This window comes from Octopus sinensis, linkage group LG3, assembly GCF_006345805.1.
Source record: "Octopus sinensis linkage group LG3, ASM634580v1, whole genome shotgun sequence".
Taxonomy (NCBI): Eukaryota; Metazoa; Mollusca; class Cephalopoda; order Octopoda; family Octopodidae; genus Octopus; species Octopus sinensis.
This window is the reverse complement of record NC_042999.1, coordinates 107,291,263-107,309,328: the sequence shown is the minus strand read 5'-3', so window position 1 is coordinate 107,309,328 and position 18,066 is coordinate 107,291,263. Positions and strand designations below refer to the sequence as shown.

At 35.9% G+C, this 18,066-nt stretch overlaps 1 long non-coding RNA gene across 1 annotated transcript; it reads right to left on the bottom strand.

Annotated features, from left to right (window-relative positions):
• Window positions 1-1,117: 1,117 nt before the first annotated feature.
• On the bottom strand, window positions 1,118-17,727 carry LOC118762778. The gene is made up of 3 exons (XR_004998527.1): window positions 17,685-17,727; window positions 15,757-15,759; window positions 1,118-1,241 (listed from the first exon to the last, which is right to left on the bottom strand). It is a non-coding gene; the product is annotated as an uncharacterized LOC118762778 (long non-coding RNA).
• Between the last annotated feature and the right edge of the window lie 339 nt (window positions 17,728-18,066).

Sequence of the window (18,066 nt, the reverse complement as noted above, 5' to 3'; positions counted from 1 at the left end):
GCCTATGATCAAAGGTATTCTGGTAGTGATTGGTCCATCCTTTGGTAATCTTAAACTACACTGTGCAATAATGTGTACTCAGTTTTTAAAGATGATGCATATGATTTGAGTGAGATATAGCTGTTATTTCTAGCAGACAAAGCAACCATGTAAAGAGTCTGTTGTTTGACTATAATAGCAGTGTATGCAGTAGGTGCACCAATCATGATATGTGAGCCAGACTCAGTATTTTGGGGCACATATTTTGGTTGGTGCATCTGTTAGTCCTGATGGAGGGAAAAGTTTGAAATTGATACAGGAATTACAGGTGCTCTGGCTATAAGGATATTTAAACATAAGGTATTACTTCCTGTAGAGTTCCTTGTCTACTCTGTCTATGTATGTATGTATGTGTGTGCGTGCATGCGTATGTATGTATGTATGTATGTATGTATGTATGTATATATGTATGTATGGATGGATGGATGGATGTGCGTGAAAGTATGATTAGTTTTTCCATTTTATATTGGTTTCATTGGTTACAGGTTAATATTGGTCCATTTATGATTGTGAGAGTGCCAAGCGAATTTCTATACCTCAACTCAGAACAAATGTAGCAAGGAACTTTATGCAAAAAAGCACCAGTTTTTCATTTCAATTTTCTCACCAGCGTTTACATCCTTTACTGATATACATTGGTGAAGAATATGCATGAACACGCAGGCATCCATTCCTCCATCCATTCATCCATCTGTCCCTCCATATGTACATAAATTGTAGATGACTGAGTGAGAATCTGGAAAATCTAGGATTTTCAAACAAAAACGAGACTAGCCCACACGAACTTCACAAATTCCATATGTGGAACAGCAAAAGTATACAAGACTTTCTTGAAGTTCAGTATGTATTATTATCATCTAAATTCCAGTGACGTTGCTTCTGTTTGGAAGAATTCTAATAAATAAAAAAAAGTGAAGAAACAAACATACATGGTAATTGCTCTATCTTCACAGATGACTGCTGTCTTTCTAAGCTTCCTCATTCTCAATGGCACTTCTGAACTTTTGTCTATGACCTTTCAGATAACTATTCACTCATGTTGCAAACTGCACAGTTTGAATCATAGGTGACAAACAAATGTCGCAACTTCCACTGGATTGATCAGATCATTTTGTGAGATATGATCTCTGTGAACCACCATATGCCTCTTCAGACCTGAAATTGACTTCCAAGCCATTTCACACACAATTCACATTTAATCACTCAATCAAGGAGGAATGATATTGTGCACAATTGATTTTTCATGGGGCTTCAGATGATTGACATACCCAGCCTTAGAAAAGAGTACGCAACCAAATATTTCACACCTCTAGCACTTTATTTCCTTATTGAAGTTTTAATCACAGCCTCTCATAAGCCGGTGCTTAGGTCTTTTGTGCTCAAGATGACACTCTTCAAAAGTTTTATGATCTTCCCTTATGCATTTCCTCCACTCAACTTTTTCCAAAGTAAGTTCGTCCTGGTTCTTTACATCAGTTTGCAGTTCCTTGATATTACCCTTAATACAGTCTTTGTACCTTGTTTGGTGCAGAGAATGCTTTCCAGTTCACAGCTCACCATAGAAGAGCTGTTGTTGAATCCTGTCATCCTCCATATATATATTCATGCATGCACATGCACACATACATACATACATACATACATACATACATACATACATACATACATACATACATACATAAAATAAACGAAGAAAATTATACTAAACTTTATAAAATATGGCAGTTAGAGCTTTCATTTTATGGCAAGACAATCTTTCCCAATGCATTTACTGTACCTGTACTGATACCCATAGTTTGGAAACTCAACTGGTCTATAGAGTAAATCTGCATCATTTAGTATAAAACTCCATGTGTTCCTACCATCAGCTACAAATTTACCCTGAAACAATGATATCAACAGAGACCTATCTTGGAGAAAGAAGAGGAGAGAAGGCATTTAAGAATAATACAGACAGCCTTTGAGTGCTGTATGATATCGTTCAGACAACACCTGCTAAACAATAAGAGTGAAAATAAATGTCAACAACAAATATATCAAAAAGGAAGTGAATGACAACTTGAAGGTTAACAATGAATTCCTCAAAAAGCATTCACTTCCAGATGACCTGCCACATGAACCCTGTAGTGAAGAGCTTGCAAATGTCAACAAAAATTCCAAATGAGAAATACTCTGCATACCACATTCTTTTACTTATTTCAGTCATTTGACTGCGGCCATGCTGGAGCACCACCTTTAGTCGAGCAAACCGACCCCAGGACTTATTCTTTGTAAGCCTAGTATTTATTCTATCGGTCGCTTTTGCTGAAACGCTAAGTAACAGGGACGTAAACACACCAGCATCGGTTGTCAAGCAATGTTGGAGTGACAAGCACAGATACACAAACACATGCACACATACATACACACACACACACACACACACACACACATACAACAGGCTTCTTCAGTTTCCATCTACGAAATCCAATCACAAGGCTTTGGTCGGCCTGAGGCTATAGTAAAAGACACTTGCCCAAGGTGCCATGCTGCAGGACTGAACCCGGAACCATGTAGTTCGTAAGCAAGCTACTTACCACACAGCCACTCCATGTGCCTAATTTCCAGCTCTTTACCAACCCTCACAGCTCCCCAACCTTATGAGAAACATTAAGCTGATAAAATTCTTAGAAGAAAGAAATTTTGAAATAATGGACTTGCTCGTTACAAAAACACAGCAAAATAAAACAACTTAGAATGAAATCATTGGAGATTGTATTAATATTGATATGTATTTATAAAACTGTAGCAAGTATAAAAGCAAAATTGCACTTACATATATTTTATTTTTGTTATAGATTCATATCCATATTACTGTGTTTACAATATATTTATACTCTTACAAAAATTGATATAATTGCTAGGTACAGGAGTGACTGTGTGGTAAGTAGCTTGCTTACCAGCCACATGGTTCCAGGTTCAGTCCCACTGCATGGCACCTTGGGCAAGTGTCTTCTACTATAGCCTCGGGCCGACCAAAGCCTTGTGATTGGATTTGGTAGATGGAAACTGAAGGAAGCCCATCATATACATATATATATATATATATGTATGTGTGTGTGTATATGTTTGTGCGTCTGTGTTTGTCCCCCACAACATCGCTTGACAACTGATGCTGGTGTGTTTACATCCCTGTAACTTAGCGGTTCAGCAAAAGAGACCGATAGAATAAGTACTAGGCTTATGAAAAATAAGTCCAGGGGTCGATTTCTTGGTCACAGTCAAATGACGAAAACAAATAAAAGAATAAAAGAATGCCCTCTATTCTGTTAACCATTTGATTGCATAGAAGACAAGGCAGACTAACACAATTGGACTCATATTCCTTGTCAAGGAGCATAAACACAATGGCTATAGTAAGAATGAAATTAATAATCATATATTCAGAAGTCCTGCATTATAACCTCTCAATGATTGTGTCTCATCTCATTTAATAGTTTGCTTTCAAATTATATGCAAAAGTAAAATTTGTCTGGAAATCTAAAATGTGTTTGACTCATTTGACAGTAATGAGTCATTGGAGATTTTAGTTGATTGGTTTTGTACAAACAGCAGCCATAGATTCTGTATGGCACCTAGATGGTGAGATAGTGTTTGAAATTTTAAGTTATTTAAACAATGCAACAACAAGTGAATTTCTTAAATATGGAACAAGAAATAGTAGATAGGAAATATATTTGGTTAGAAGAAAATTTAGTGTATCACAAAGCTGATTGAAAATTTCTCTCAGCACAGAGATAAAATGACTACAAGGAAAAGTGTAGATAACTAATCATACATTAGAGAAGAAAACAAATTTTATATGATTATAAAAAAAAATTAAATGTTAATCTACATATAGTTAGGAGCAATTGGATCATCAAAAGATAAGAATAAAATATATTTATCATGACAGAACACAAAAAAAAAAAATAATAAAACTAACAAAAAGTTTATTACATCACTTTTGTAACAATCTTAAAAATGCAAGTAAATGAGGGAGACTCTACACAATTACATGAAACAACAGCCAAATCTCTCCTAAACTACAACCCTCTTATAAAAAAGAAAGATGTATTTTACTTATTGGGCCTAGAGAAACAAACAGTGCCCATGGCCTTTGCAGTTACTCTTAGACCGGTGAGATTGATGCCATTAATGTTCCTCTTGAACCTTTGTAAAACCAAATGCCTTCAGGAAAATCTATGAGCAGAGAGGGAGTTCCAGAGGAATGATTTTCTGGGAAGGAAAGACTAAATGGAGTGATTATTGTGAGTCTTGATGGGGGTGGATGCAACAAAGATAAAGAGGGGAAGAGAGATGAGTGGGGCATGAATGCTTGAGTGGAGGTGGTTTGATCTCAAAGAATTCCAAGGAACAAAAGCCATTACAATGGCAGTAGAAAGAGTAGAAAAATGACACAGCACAGTTGTGAACCAGGGGCTGGAGTATGCCTGTGAGTAACTTTAAGCCAACCAATAGGGTGTCTTTTTTCTGGCAGCAGTCTCACTGTTCCAAATGTGAAAGCAATATCCTATTGTAAGTTTCCCTGAGTTTTGGATAATATAAACATAGGTATACATATGGCGCAGGAGTGGCTGTGTGGTAAGTAGCTTGCTAACCAACCACATGGTTCCGGGTTCAGTCCCACTGCGTGGCATCTTGGGCAAGTGTCTTCATCTATAGCCCTGGGCCGACCAATGCCTTGTGAGTGGATTTGGTAGACAGAAACTGAAAGAAGCCTGTCGTATATATGTATATATATATATATGTATGTGTGTGTGTTTGTGTGTCTGTGTTTGTCCCCTTAGCATTGCTTGACAACCGATGCTGGTGTGTTTACGTCCCCGTCACTTAGCGGTTCGGCAAAAAGAGACCGATAGAATAAGTACTGGGCTTACAAAGAATAAGTCCCAGGGTCGATTTGCTCGACTAAAGGCGGTGCTCCAGCATGGCCGCAGTCAAATGACTGAAACAACGAAAAGAAAAAAAGAAAAGAAAGAAATATATATGAGATAGTTTTGGTAAAAATGGCTTTGTTCATGTGCTTCTCCAAGCAAAGCTGGACATAAGCTAAACAACAATACTAATCTTTAAAAAAACTATAAATAAAAAAATTAATGCGTCCTTTTTTAAAGCCTAGTCAGGCACATGGGCTCGGTTTCCTGGTTTCAATGGTGTATGGGACGCCAGTCCATTGCAGCCTTACTCATTTTTGCCAGTTGAGTAGACTGGAGCAACGTGAAATGAAGTGTTTTGCTCAAGAATACTATGCGTCACCCAGTCCAGGAATTGAAACCACAATCTTATGATCATGGTGCTGATACCCTAACCACTAAGCCACGCACCTCCACTAAGAAAAAAAACTATAGCTTTTATATTTCTGATCATCTCTTATCCTAATTAAAAATAGACAATTTCAGATTAAGAACCAATATTCTCATTTATAATATAAGAAGTAATAAATATCCTTTTGGTCTACCATTTTTCTAAAATTACTTTCAACAAGATTAAATTATCGTATCTCCACTTAATATGACCAGGCCATCTCTTGTAAATGAGTGCAACCTGTTAACATGTACCATACTTTCACTGTTTACTTTTAAGAAGTTATGAGTAGCATGGATACCCTCTCAGCTGCTGTTGATCCAGTGGAGCATCAAGAATGTGACAGCCAGAGGGAGAGAGGACTGCACCAGCACTAGATTGATACTCATTTTCAGCTGAGTAGACTGGAGCAATGTGAAATGGTGTGCCTTGCCCAAGGATACAACATGCCACCCAGTCAAGTATTGAACCCATAATCTTATAATCATGCGTCTTCACACATCCACACTACAGTAAAAGAAAATATAGAAAAAAAAGGATACTATCTTTCAGGAAAATTTCTAAATCTAAGAGATAATGGTATAATACAAACAAGCAAACAAAGAAAGCTATAGCCTTCTTTTTACTCAGTGTTTATCTTATGTTTGTCTAATGGTTAAGAAATAGAAATGCTTCTTACTGTTTAGTACAACACTGTGATACTAATATATGAATTATACTAGTCATGTGGTTAGCATTACTGAACCACTGACTACAACATTGTTTCTCATAGTAAGGGGCCATATTCCCCATGGGTGTAGGTGATTGTGATGATTGAAAATGGGACAAGGAAAACTGACATGTCTGATAAAATTAAGATGGTTTTAATCATTCTAAATTTACCAAAAATTATGATGAAGAAATACATAGACACAGATTCTATTTTATCTTTTCATTAGAGGTAAGGTGGGGCTGAGTTCACAGATATTTTTATGGCAGATGAGTGTGGGAGTGGGGGCTGGTATTTATTTTTCAGCTTGAGAACAGCAAGGACAAGCTGTTCTCAAGTTGAGTTCAATTGTGTTCTGTGTGCCTGAATTTAAATTTCTGAGTTAAGGAGCAGGTTTCATTTATACAACAGGAAATGGAAACAATCTTCCTGAAATCCCTCCTCTTCATCTTAAAAATGTTTTAGATACAATGGTTTTCACTGCTACTGCTACTGACAATGACAATAGTGGTGGCAGTGGAATTGGTGTGCTCATTTTATGTCCATTTTTTTCTATGTTGGTATGAGTTGGGCAGGTCTGTTCTACCTCAGCATTTAGCCACTTGTCTTGTTCCTTTGTCATCTGATATATACAGCAAGAGTGAAAACTATCTCTACTTGTTGTGTGTGCCATGTTTTCTCTGTATTTCTTTTCTTTTCTTTTTTTTTGCATGTATTTTTTTTTATAGATATATGTTCCTTTTGCTGACTGAATTACAAGGACTGAATTCTTTTCACTATGTCACCAATGCCAAAAATGTTTGTCAGTCAGAATTGAAGAATACTCCTCTCTATTCATTATGTCTGAAAAGAAAGATAGGATGGTCATAGCTGGAATGCTTTTGATGATAGACCTGCTCAATCAATACTCACCAGGGGTTAAACACTGATAACAATAACACCAACAACAGTAATAACATCCATGGCTAATCAGTTAGTGGTAAGAAGAACATTCAACAGCAATAATGATTGCTTTATCATTAAGCCATTATATAAACATAGTGGAAACCATTTCACCTATGCTAACACAGAAAAATGGAAGTAAAAATTGATATATTTTGTGATGTCGATGTTATACAATTATACTATATCAATGAAATGAATTCTTTCTCTTTCACTATCCAAATACAGGAAACAGTCTACATTATAGTGTCAGGACTGTAGAGAATTATTCTATCTGCTCTGCTATTATTGTGCCATTAAACAAACTCACCATCTCCGACATCATGATGATATTTATTGAAAGACAAAAGTGTTTGAGAATTGCTTCTGTTGTTACTATTTTGGTCACAGAAACATTGTTTTATTGACTATATTCTTTCAGCTTTATTTATTATTTATTTTTATTATTATTTTCTTTTCCATTAGTGTTTTTTTGTTCTCAGGAAATCATAGTTGACAGAAAAATGGAAAAAAGCATAATCTAGAGTATAACATATGCAATTAAATGCTTAGTTATTGCTGACTCATGGAATGAGATCTCAAAGAAAACAGATAATATCATCCTAATGTTTGATTCTTTCGAATCAGTAGAAAAATTGTTAAAAATAATAGTGAAACTAACAGATAACTCATTTCTGAACAGTCAAGTAACTTTATCCTTTCAGTAACTGTGAAACATCATAGATGCTGTCGATAGTTAAAAGTTAAATTAAGATGCTAAATTTATTTAACTTACAGTTTTGAAATTGATGGCATATTTGCGTGCATTTTACTTTCAATTTTATATTTGCATATAACAGGTTCTTTCGTGTTTATAGATTAAGTTATATGATGTGTGCTTGCATTAATGTTAATGCTAGACTTATCAAAATAAATGCTTTCAGTTTAAATTCTGTCATTGATGCTATATTTGAACATATTATTAATTATATCTTTTTCTAAAAAGCAAGCTAAAATGTAGCATCTTTAAGACTTGAAAATCAAATAGTTAATGGCTTACATATACATTAAAGACTTCTTTAATGCATCTCAACAATCATAGCAAAAACCATGCTGGAGTACCTTTCAAATAATTTCATTTTGTAAATAATTATTTCTTACTTTCAACATGAAGGTAATATAAGAAACAATATAAACACACACACACACACACACCCATCTACCCACGATATATATCAACAGCTGACCTGCCTGAGATGCGGTCAGAGTGACGAAACCATTCTGCACGCACTTGTGCAGTGTCTAGCCATTTCTGACCTGTGGGCTTATGTCGAACAACTGCTGTCCCATGTGGGACGAGTCAGTTTATCAGCCGTGTCTATCGTCAATATTGCTATGCCTCCTTCCTTCAAATGGGAAGGAAGAGCTATTTTCATCATACTTGTGGTTATGGCGAAAGAATTTAACTGGTGGATGTGTCTGAAAGGATTAGAGACAAACACTTTCCTCTCTGGTCAATCTTTCATCAACTTCAAGTATCACATGAAAAGGAAAGTGAGAGTAGAGAGGCAAGTTTTGTCTAGCAAATGTTTTTAAAAAAGACGGGTGAATGTAGCAAGGATGGCATGTATGAATGATGAAGCCACCTTGAGTATGATCCTATGAACCCGGAAAAATTTAAAACAGAGAGTTACTTACTTGCAAATAAATGTGTTAACATGTGACATTATTGACCGAGGTTACTGTGGTCTTTTCCGTAGGCTTTTCTTTCCACGGATAAACCTCATGTTTCCCCTTTACACTTTATATCATGACATTTCTGTGATACATGATCCCTATTGATGGTTTTTTTCCTCCCCCTTTTTTTCTTTTCTTTTTACGATCCCTTTTGATTGAAAACCGACCCCCCACTTTTTTTCTCCCCAAAAAGAAAAGCTCTACCTTGTAATTTGTCCCCGTTTGTGTGCAGCCCTATGTGGCTAATGAAGAAACATATCTTCTATACTGTCAGGTTTTGCAGGGTTTAGCAGGATCCAATGAACTGGAAGATCATGCTGTGCACCAGTGTCTGCTTTAGTATGACTTCTATAGCTGGATGCCCTTCCTAACGCTAACCACTTTACAGGGTGTACTGATTGCTTAATTTTGTAACACTAGCACCAGTGAGGCATTGCCAAGTGACTTGCAAGACAAAGTACTGTATTGTAGCAAAAGGGGAGGGAGTTGGCTTTTTGCTAGGTGTCGAGAGGTTAAAGCATGATAGAAGGACAGGCACAAGTGTTTTGTTATAGAGGAGATGTATGACTATTCCACATTATATAGGAGTGGGTGGGGGTTACTGGTAAAAAGATAAAGATGTTGGTGGCAAGGTGTCAGAGGTACAAGTAGGTGAGTATATGAAAGAAATATGTACTAAGGATAAGAAGACATGGGTAAGATAAGTTCATAGGAATGTAAGAGGAGAGTAACTTATGATTATAGACGATGGGGGTAGATGTTAAATTAGCGAATGATGAACAAAGATCGAGGTATGGTTGATGATAAATATTTGTATTGTGGGGAAAAGGTAAAGAAATATCAGAGAAAGGAGATAGCAAGTGGCAGTACAGGAAGGTTGGAAAGCAGAAATATAACAAGCCTGCAGATAGAGATGATGTGTAGGGTGAGAGAGGGACACAGATGGAGGTCAGAAGTATATAGTAGTGGCTATAGTGAGTCGGGGAAATGGGAACTGTAAGGTCAACACTAAATGTGACTGGGTGTTGAAAATGATAGCAAATATGAAAGTGTTAAAGAAGAGGTATGGCTGTCCTGAGACGTAGTTCAAAGGAGAGGGAACATTGATTGGTGGTACAGAAAGGGATGATCAGTGGAAAACAAAATTTGAAGAGATTATATTGAGAATGAAGGAAGGATGTTAAAGGAAGTGATTCCAAGGAGTGGAAGCATAACTAATAGCACAATGTGGAAGAAAAAATGGGCAGATTTTGCAGCCATTTGATGATAGTAACTGAATAATGCCATACTTAGGAAAGTAATAAAGGGAAGAGTGTTTGGAAGATGATAGTTGGGGAAGGCTTGATGGAAACAGATTGAGTGCAGGAGCTTGTCTTGGTGAGTGTATAGACATAAACTTAATGCCTTCAATAAGAACTGCTTGTCACTTTCACTGTGACAGACAGGTCTTATTGAGTGCAGTGAAATGTCAATCATATGAGTATACACACACACACATGCATATATATACATATACATATATATGACAGGCTTCTTTCAGTTTACGTGTACCAAATCCACTCACAAGGCTTTGGTTGGCCTGAGGCTATAGTAGAAGATATTTGCCCAAGATGCCACACAGTGGGACTGAACCTGGAACCATGTGGTTCATAAGCAAGCTACTTACCACACAGCCACTCCTACACTTATGTCTATGGTAATTCTTTTATATGAATGTCGTAGTTTATATAGCCAGATCAATCAAAGAATTAGCTGAAAAGTTTCAGACCATAAAGCATTGTCTATAACCGAGAGGTCTAAAAGAAATGTACCAAAGACAAATTTTGATAGTAAGCAAGAATATAAATCTCTATTAGCAATCTGGGAAGCGGCCGTGCTCAAAATTGACTGCAGGCAGGCATTCTATGCTGTATATACAATGTTAACTATGTGATACAACTTTATAACTAGTGTAAAAGTGATGCAGTAGGATCACAGGCAAATTAGAAGAGAATGTTGTACAGAGCAGATGTGCAGGACTAGTTAGCAGTAAGATCACCCAAGATGTATGTTCTTTCAAATGCAGGAAATATTCTCTAGAATTACTTATCTCTTATGTTTTACTTATTTCAATTCGCCTTGTAGCACTACCTTGAAGAATTTTTAGTAGAACAAATCAACCCCAATGATCTTTTTAATGTTTCTAAGCCTGGTTTCTATTGGTTTCTTTTGCTGAATCATTAAATTATAGGGATGCAAAAACACCAACACTGGTTACATGTGGTGGTGGGGGACAAACTCACAAAGAGACAAAGACACACACATGCACACATACATATAACAGTCTTCTTCAGTTTCCATCTACCAAATCCACTCATAAGGCTTTGGTTGGCCTGAGGCTATAATAATAAACACTTGCCCAAAGTGCCACTCAGTGAGACTGAACCTGGAACCATTTGGTTGGGAAGCAAACTTCTTACCACACAGCTGACCTAATCAGTACCAGAGGTGAGTATTCCAATCCAAGCTAGAGGTGAGTAGTCCAGTCCAGCTAGAGTAGGAATGGAATGAGAAATGTTGAGGGAGTTATTACCTATCCCCCCTCTCTCTCTCGTAGAGAAAAGTAGTTTGTATGATGTATGTATATGAAGCACAATTGTGTACAGTAGTGTATGTAGCATAGGCCTTGAATGTAGAGCTTGTATGAAAGCAGGAAAGAGATGATGTAAGCATGCTTCAATAGATGTGAAGCACGCTTCGATGGAATGAATTCAGTCACTGGGTTAGTCAATCTATATGTACTCCGATACACGTTGGATAAGCAAGCAATATGAATAGAAGAATAACTAATGTAAGAATGTCTTTGGTATGAACAACCGAATGTGAAACATCTATTTATTTGTTAAAGGGTTCAGTTCAAAGTATGTTACTGAATAGAACAGGCACTTGAAGAATGATTCAACAGCCAGAAAATTCTGATTATAACAACCAAAATAAGGAAATTTTTCCAAATGAATCCATCAACATCATTCCACACTTCATGGTTTTAATCTTTTACTTGTTTCAGTCATTGGACTGTAGCCATGCTGGAGCACAACCTTGAAGGGTCTAGTCAAACAAACTGAACACAATAATTTTGTGAAACCTGGTACTTAAAATATTGATGTCTTTTTGTCAAACTGCTAAGCTATAGTAAATGAAAATAGTAAAAAAGAGGGAACTTGGTTTACAGTTCCTCTGATCCTCTTCTAATTGATGCTTTTGCTTGTAGGTGTATGTTTTGGGATCAGAAATTGAAGAAATTATTCTGTAGGTACAACAAACAAAAACACTTATAGACAAAAATCAGGCACGGTGATGGGAACTAGAGTAGCGCCTACTTTTGCCAACTTTGGAAGTCCAAATATACAAACACACCAGATTGAAATTTGGAGATAACTTCCAAAAATACTTTCTCACCAACTGGAAATGATATCTGGATGACTGTTTCACCCTGTGGCCACATAACCATAAACAACTCACAAAATTTAAAAACTTAATCAACAGCATTAACCACAGTATCCAGTTTACAATGGAATACAGCCACAAAGAACTGCCCTTCTTGGACATCATAAAGAGAGATACTGAAATTGAAACCGACATCTTCAAACCAATGGACTCAAAACAATATCTTCAATTCTCTTCTTGCCACCCAAAACATTCTAAAATAAATATACCATTCAACTTAGCAAGAAGAATTTGCATGATTGTATCAAATCCCAAAACCCGAGAAAAGCAACTCCAAGAACTTAAAAACACTTTACTAGATATAACATACCCAGCCAGTCTAATCAAAATGGAATAGAATGTGCAAAAATGATAGACATTCAAGAGATATGGAAAACAAGAAAACACCATGACACACTTAAAACTCTATCTTATGTATCAACACACAATCCAAGAAACATGGAAGCATACAACATCATCCACCAAAACATACCCTCTCCTTATGAAGGACTCACAAATGAAAAAGGCACTAGAAACACATTGGATTGTTAAAAGCAAGAGACAACCGCAATCCCTAAAACATTACTCACCAGCGTCAAATTACCCACCAAAAATACAACACCACAAGTCAGAAAGTGCAACCACCCTAACTGCAGAACTTGCATCTTCCTCTTAGAGGGCTCAACATACAAATTTATGTCAGGTCAAACTTTTACCATAAAATATGACTTCACCTATGCTTCAAAGAACTTAATCTATGTTCTTAAATGTGGAGGTTGTGGTGGTGACTACATTGGTCAAACTAGCTTAACTTTGAGGGATAGACTTACGGTACACAGGCAACAAATCTGGGATCCCACTACTAGGAAAATTCCTTTAAGCAAGCACCTAGACCAATGCCCCGTAGACATAAACCCTAAATACCAAATCTTCCCTCTCTATCAATGCACTGGAAAACTTCAACCCAATTCCATTTAAATAAGGAAGACATACTGATTAAAAAATATAAACCACAGCTGAATATCCTTTAGAAAGAAGAAAAAGCAGAAAAAGACTAAATTTCAACACAAAAAACGAGGAACAACAAAAAATTTTTTTTAAAAACTTTAGTAACAATCTTCCACCTGAGCTCTGAAACTGAAATTCCAAATCACCATATAAACATCAGTTGCTGATGTCACCCACTTCCAGTTCATTGAAATTCTACAAACACCAGTTGCTGACTTCACCTAACTCCAGACCAATCAAAACTGAATTTCAGCAAATACAACAAAATGACCCTTTAAGAGAACCAGCCAACTGGAACAACTTATGACCATATCCACAGAGAAACCAACCAAGCAGAATGACAAGCTTGACCAGGAAAAAAAAAATCACCAGTATTTTAACTAATCAAAAATCAGAACTGCTCATGGAAAAAAAATTATAAATTCATCTGATCCTAAAACATACCACTACAAGTAAAAGCGTCTATTAGAAGAGGATCAGAGAAACTGTAAACCAAATTCCCATTTTTTTTACTATTTTCATTTCACACTTGTATTTTTCAGTATAACTTGTCGACCACCACTAAAATTAATGAACTTTGTACGTTCAAACAAAATGAAATACAGTTTTAATTTTATTGACTGCTATGAACACTCAAACTTACAGCTTCTGTTTTGAACATGTTAATTTATCAACATTGAAACATTTTAATTTGTCAACATTGAAACATTTTAGTTTATCAATATTGAAACACTTTAATTTGTCAACATTGAAACTTTTAAAGATGTTTTCCTAATTTTAAACTTTTACCATTGATAAACAAAAAATATTGTTGAAACTAGTTTGGTATATATGTAAATAAATGTATTTTAAGCATTTACAAGTTTTTGAAATTTATGTGCATTTTCAAATACACATTTTCCAGTGACCGCATGTGTATCGTTGGCGATTTTCTTTCTCTGTCCTCCCTTCTTTGGACTTTTTCTACATTTCTGATAAAGAGCTCTGCTCAAAATGTGAAATCCTCTTTCTTTTCTTTCCTTTCCTGAGCATCCAATAACACTGTACTTATTCCATGTCCTCACGTTGTTGTTTTTTCTTGCTTGTTCATATTTGGATTGACTATATATATATATATATATATATATATATATATTTATAAATGTATATGTATTTTTTCAATGTGTATAAATAACAAAGAAGAAATAAATAAATAAATAAATAGTTACCAGGGTAGCAAAAATTTCACATAAGCACCAAGGATATTACAGCTTACATATAAAGGGAGAAATTCCAGGGTTTAGTGAAATGTTTTTGATGACATGGATAAATTAAGAAATGAAGTCAATTGCAGGTGTTATTCAAATCATTTGTACTTCCAAAATATGTTTTGAAAAATGCATTGCGATTATTCCAGAAGTAATAATATATATATATATATATTATATATATATATATATATCTAGGCACAGACGTGGCTGTGAGGTGAGAAACTTGCTTCCCACCCACATGGTCATGGGCTCAGTCCCACTCTGTAGCACCTTGGGAAAGTGTCTTATAATATAGTCTTGGGATGACCAAAGCCTTGTGAGTGGAGTTGGTTGACAGAAACTGAAAGAAGCCCATTGTATATATATATATGTGTGTGTGTTTGTGTGTGTGTGCATGCGTGCATGTATAATTATACATATAGCTGCACTGATATACAAGGAGATAGATAGGTGAATATTAGTAACAGAACTAATTAAAGGGAAATTAATTATAGCATGTATTACTTGTTGAAATGTAGTTAATTAGTTCAGTTTACTTGCATTATGATGGTGGGAGGAGATTTATGAAAGAATATACCCCAAGACAGAGTACAAGATATTAATCTATCCCAAATATAAGTCATCAAGTTATATGGGGTAAAATAAATCTCAATGAATCTTCTCACATAGACATATGGCTTTCTTAATAATTTCATGAATATTTAAGGTGGATGGATGACTTCAAGCCAATTCATAATCATCATCATTATTCAACATCCGACTCCCATGCTGTCTTGCGTTGACTAGTTTGACAGTGTCTGATATGTTGGATTATTGTACATGCATCAAAGTATTTTGGCATAGTTTCTATTGTTGAATACCTATTTCTTTACTACCCACAAGGGGCTAAACACAGAGAGGACATACAAGGACAGAAAACGGATTAAGTCGATTATATCGACCCCAGTGCGTAACTGGTACTTAATTTATCGACCCCAAAAGGATGAAAGGCAAAGTCGACCTCGGCAGGATTTGAACTCAGAACATAACAGCAGACCAAATACCTATTTCTATTTCTTTATTACCCACAAGGGGCTAAACACAGAGGGGACAAACAAGGACAGACAGACGGATTAAGTCGATTACATCCACCCAGGTGCATAACTGGTACTTAATTTATCGACCCCGAAAGGATGAAAGGCAAAGTTGACCTCAGTGGAATTTGAACTCAGAATGTAACAGCAGACGAAATACCGCTTAGTATTTTGCCCGGCGTGCTAACATTTCTGCCAGCTCGCAAACCTTCTATTGTTAAATACCTCTCCTGACAACAACCACTTTCACAGAGGGTATCAGGTGTTTTGTTATGGCACCAGCACAAGTAATGGTTACCTCCTAACTTGTAAGGTTAAGGCCCTGAGGTTGCTTCTATAATTGAGGGAGAACAGAAAAAACGTGGGCAATGATCCTAAGTAGAAGGATAATGGATGAACAATGATGTATGTGTGTGTGTTTGTGTGTCTTTATGTCTCTGTTTGTCTCCCCTGACTGCTTGACAACTGGAGTCAGTTTGTTTACATCTGCATAACTTAGTGGTTTGGCAAAAAGAGAGGATGGGGGAGTATGGCAGTGAACCAAGGAGAGAGAAGGGATGAGAGACAAGGTTGAGAAAATGGGAGGGTTAGGGCTGAAAAGGTGATAGGGAGGGTAGTGTAAGAGGAGGTCTAGGGCTATTCAACATTTTAAGGAGTGAATATGGACAGAAGAGTGAAGGAAAGAGGACAGCTGATCTAGGGACATGTTAGTCTTTTTTGTGTTTTACTGACATGTGACCAATTATTTGATGTGTGTGTGTGTGTGTGTGTGTGATTAGAAATTAAAATGACACAAGAACAGGAAATTGTCATGAGCTTCATTAGCTTACAGCTGTTTCTGTTTAGGTTGCAGTACACTCGTAGTTGCATATTTGTGAATTACCCCTATAACTTCTTTGGAGCTTCAAACAGCTGGAGACCCTTCTTAACGCCAAATACTTTATAGAGTGCACTGAGTGCCTTTTATGTGGCACCTGCACCAGTGCTTTTTATATGACACCATCACTGACAAGGTCATCAAATCTATCTATCTATCTGTCTGTTTGTCTGTTTATCTCTCTCTCTCTTTCCTTTATCTGTCTAATATATATAATACCTATATAAGAGTGTGTGTGTGTATGTGTGTGTATACATATATGTATGTGTATATGTGTGTGTGCATGTGAGGGTAGGTGTGTGTGTGTGAGGGAAACGTTTACTGGAGTGGTGCTAGAGCTGTAAAATTTTCATGCATCAATTTTAAAATCTTCTTATTAATAACTGCATTGTTTCTTTCTGACATCTGACTATTCAAAGAAGACTTCAAAAGTAACTAGTAACAACTTCTCTTGAAAACAGACAAAATTATATATATATATATATATATATATATATATATATTGTCATATATATATATTTTCATCTTTTTTCTTTTACTTGTTTCTGTCACTTGACTATGGTCATGCTGGGGCACTGCCTTGAAAGGTTTTAGTTAAACGAATCGACTTCAGGAATTTTTTGTTTGAGCCTAGCATTCATTCTGTTGGTCTCTGTTGCCAAACCACTAAGCTAAAGGGACATAAACACACCAACACCGGTTGTCAAGTGGTGGTTGGGGACAAATACAAAACAAACAGAGAAATATACATACATACACATGCACACACACATGTATATATATACTTACATACAATGGGCTTCTTTCAGTTTTTGTCTACCAAATCCACTCAAAAGACTTTGGCTGGCGCAAGGTTTTAGCAGAATGCACTTGTCTAAGGTGCCATACTGTGGGACTGAACCCGGGACCAAGTGGTTAGTCAGCTTCTTACCACACAGCCATGCCTGCACCTTTATTTATATATATACATACACACACACACATACACACACACACACACACACACACATACACACACACACATATATAAATGCACACACATGAAAAAGTAAAAGTGCGAGCAACTCTGTAAAGCTAACAGAGGAATGGACAGGAAATTTTCATCACAGATTCTGAAATTCACATTTGTACAGCAGGAAACCATTAGGTAGTTATATATTAGAATACTCATAGAAATTCAAATAAAGGAAGTAATATTTATATAATTCCCTCACTATCTTACACTCCAACACTTACCACTTACATGTGGGTATATACACATATACATACATACATATACATACATAGATACATAGATACATAGATACATACATATATATATATGTGTATACATATATATATATATGTATATATAAATATGTATATATATGTATATAGATGTGTATATATGTATATAGATGTGTATATATGTATATAGATATATATATATGTATATATATATATTTCATACATACTTACGCACACACACTCATTAAAGCATACATACTTATATACATAAGTATGCATGTACATACATACTTACATATAGTTGTATATACACACTTCATGACAAACAGCCTCCTAAACCTTGAAAACCCATCATCACACATTCAAATACACTCATACACTAATGTACATGAATATACAAACAGTAACTCACTC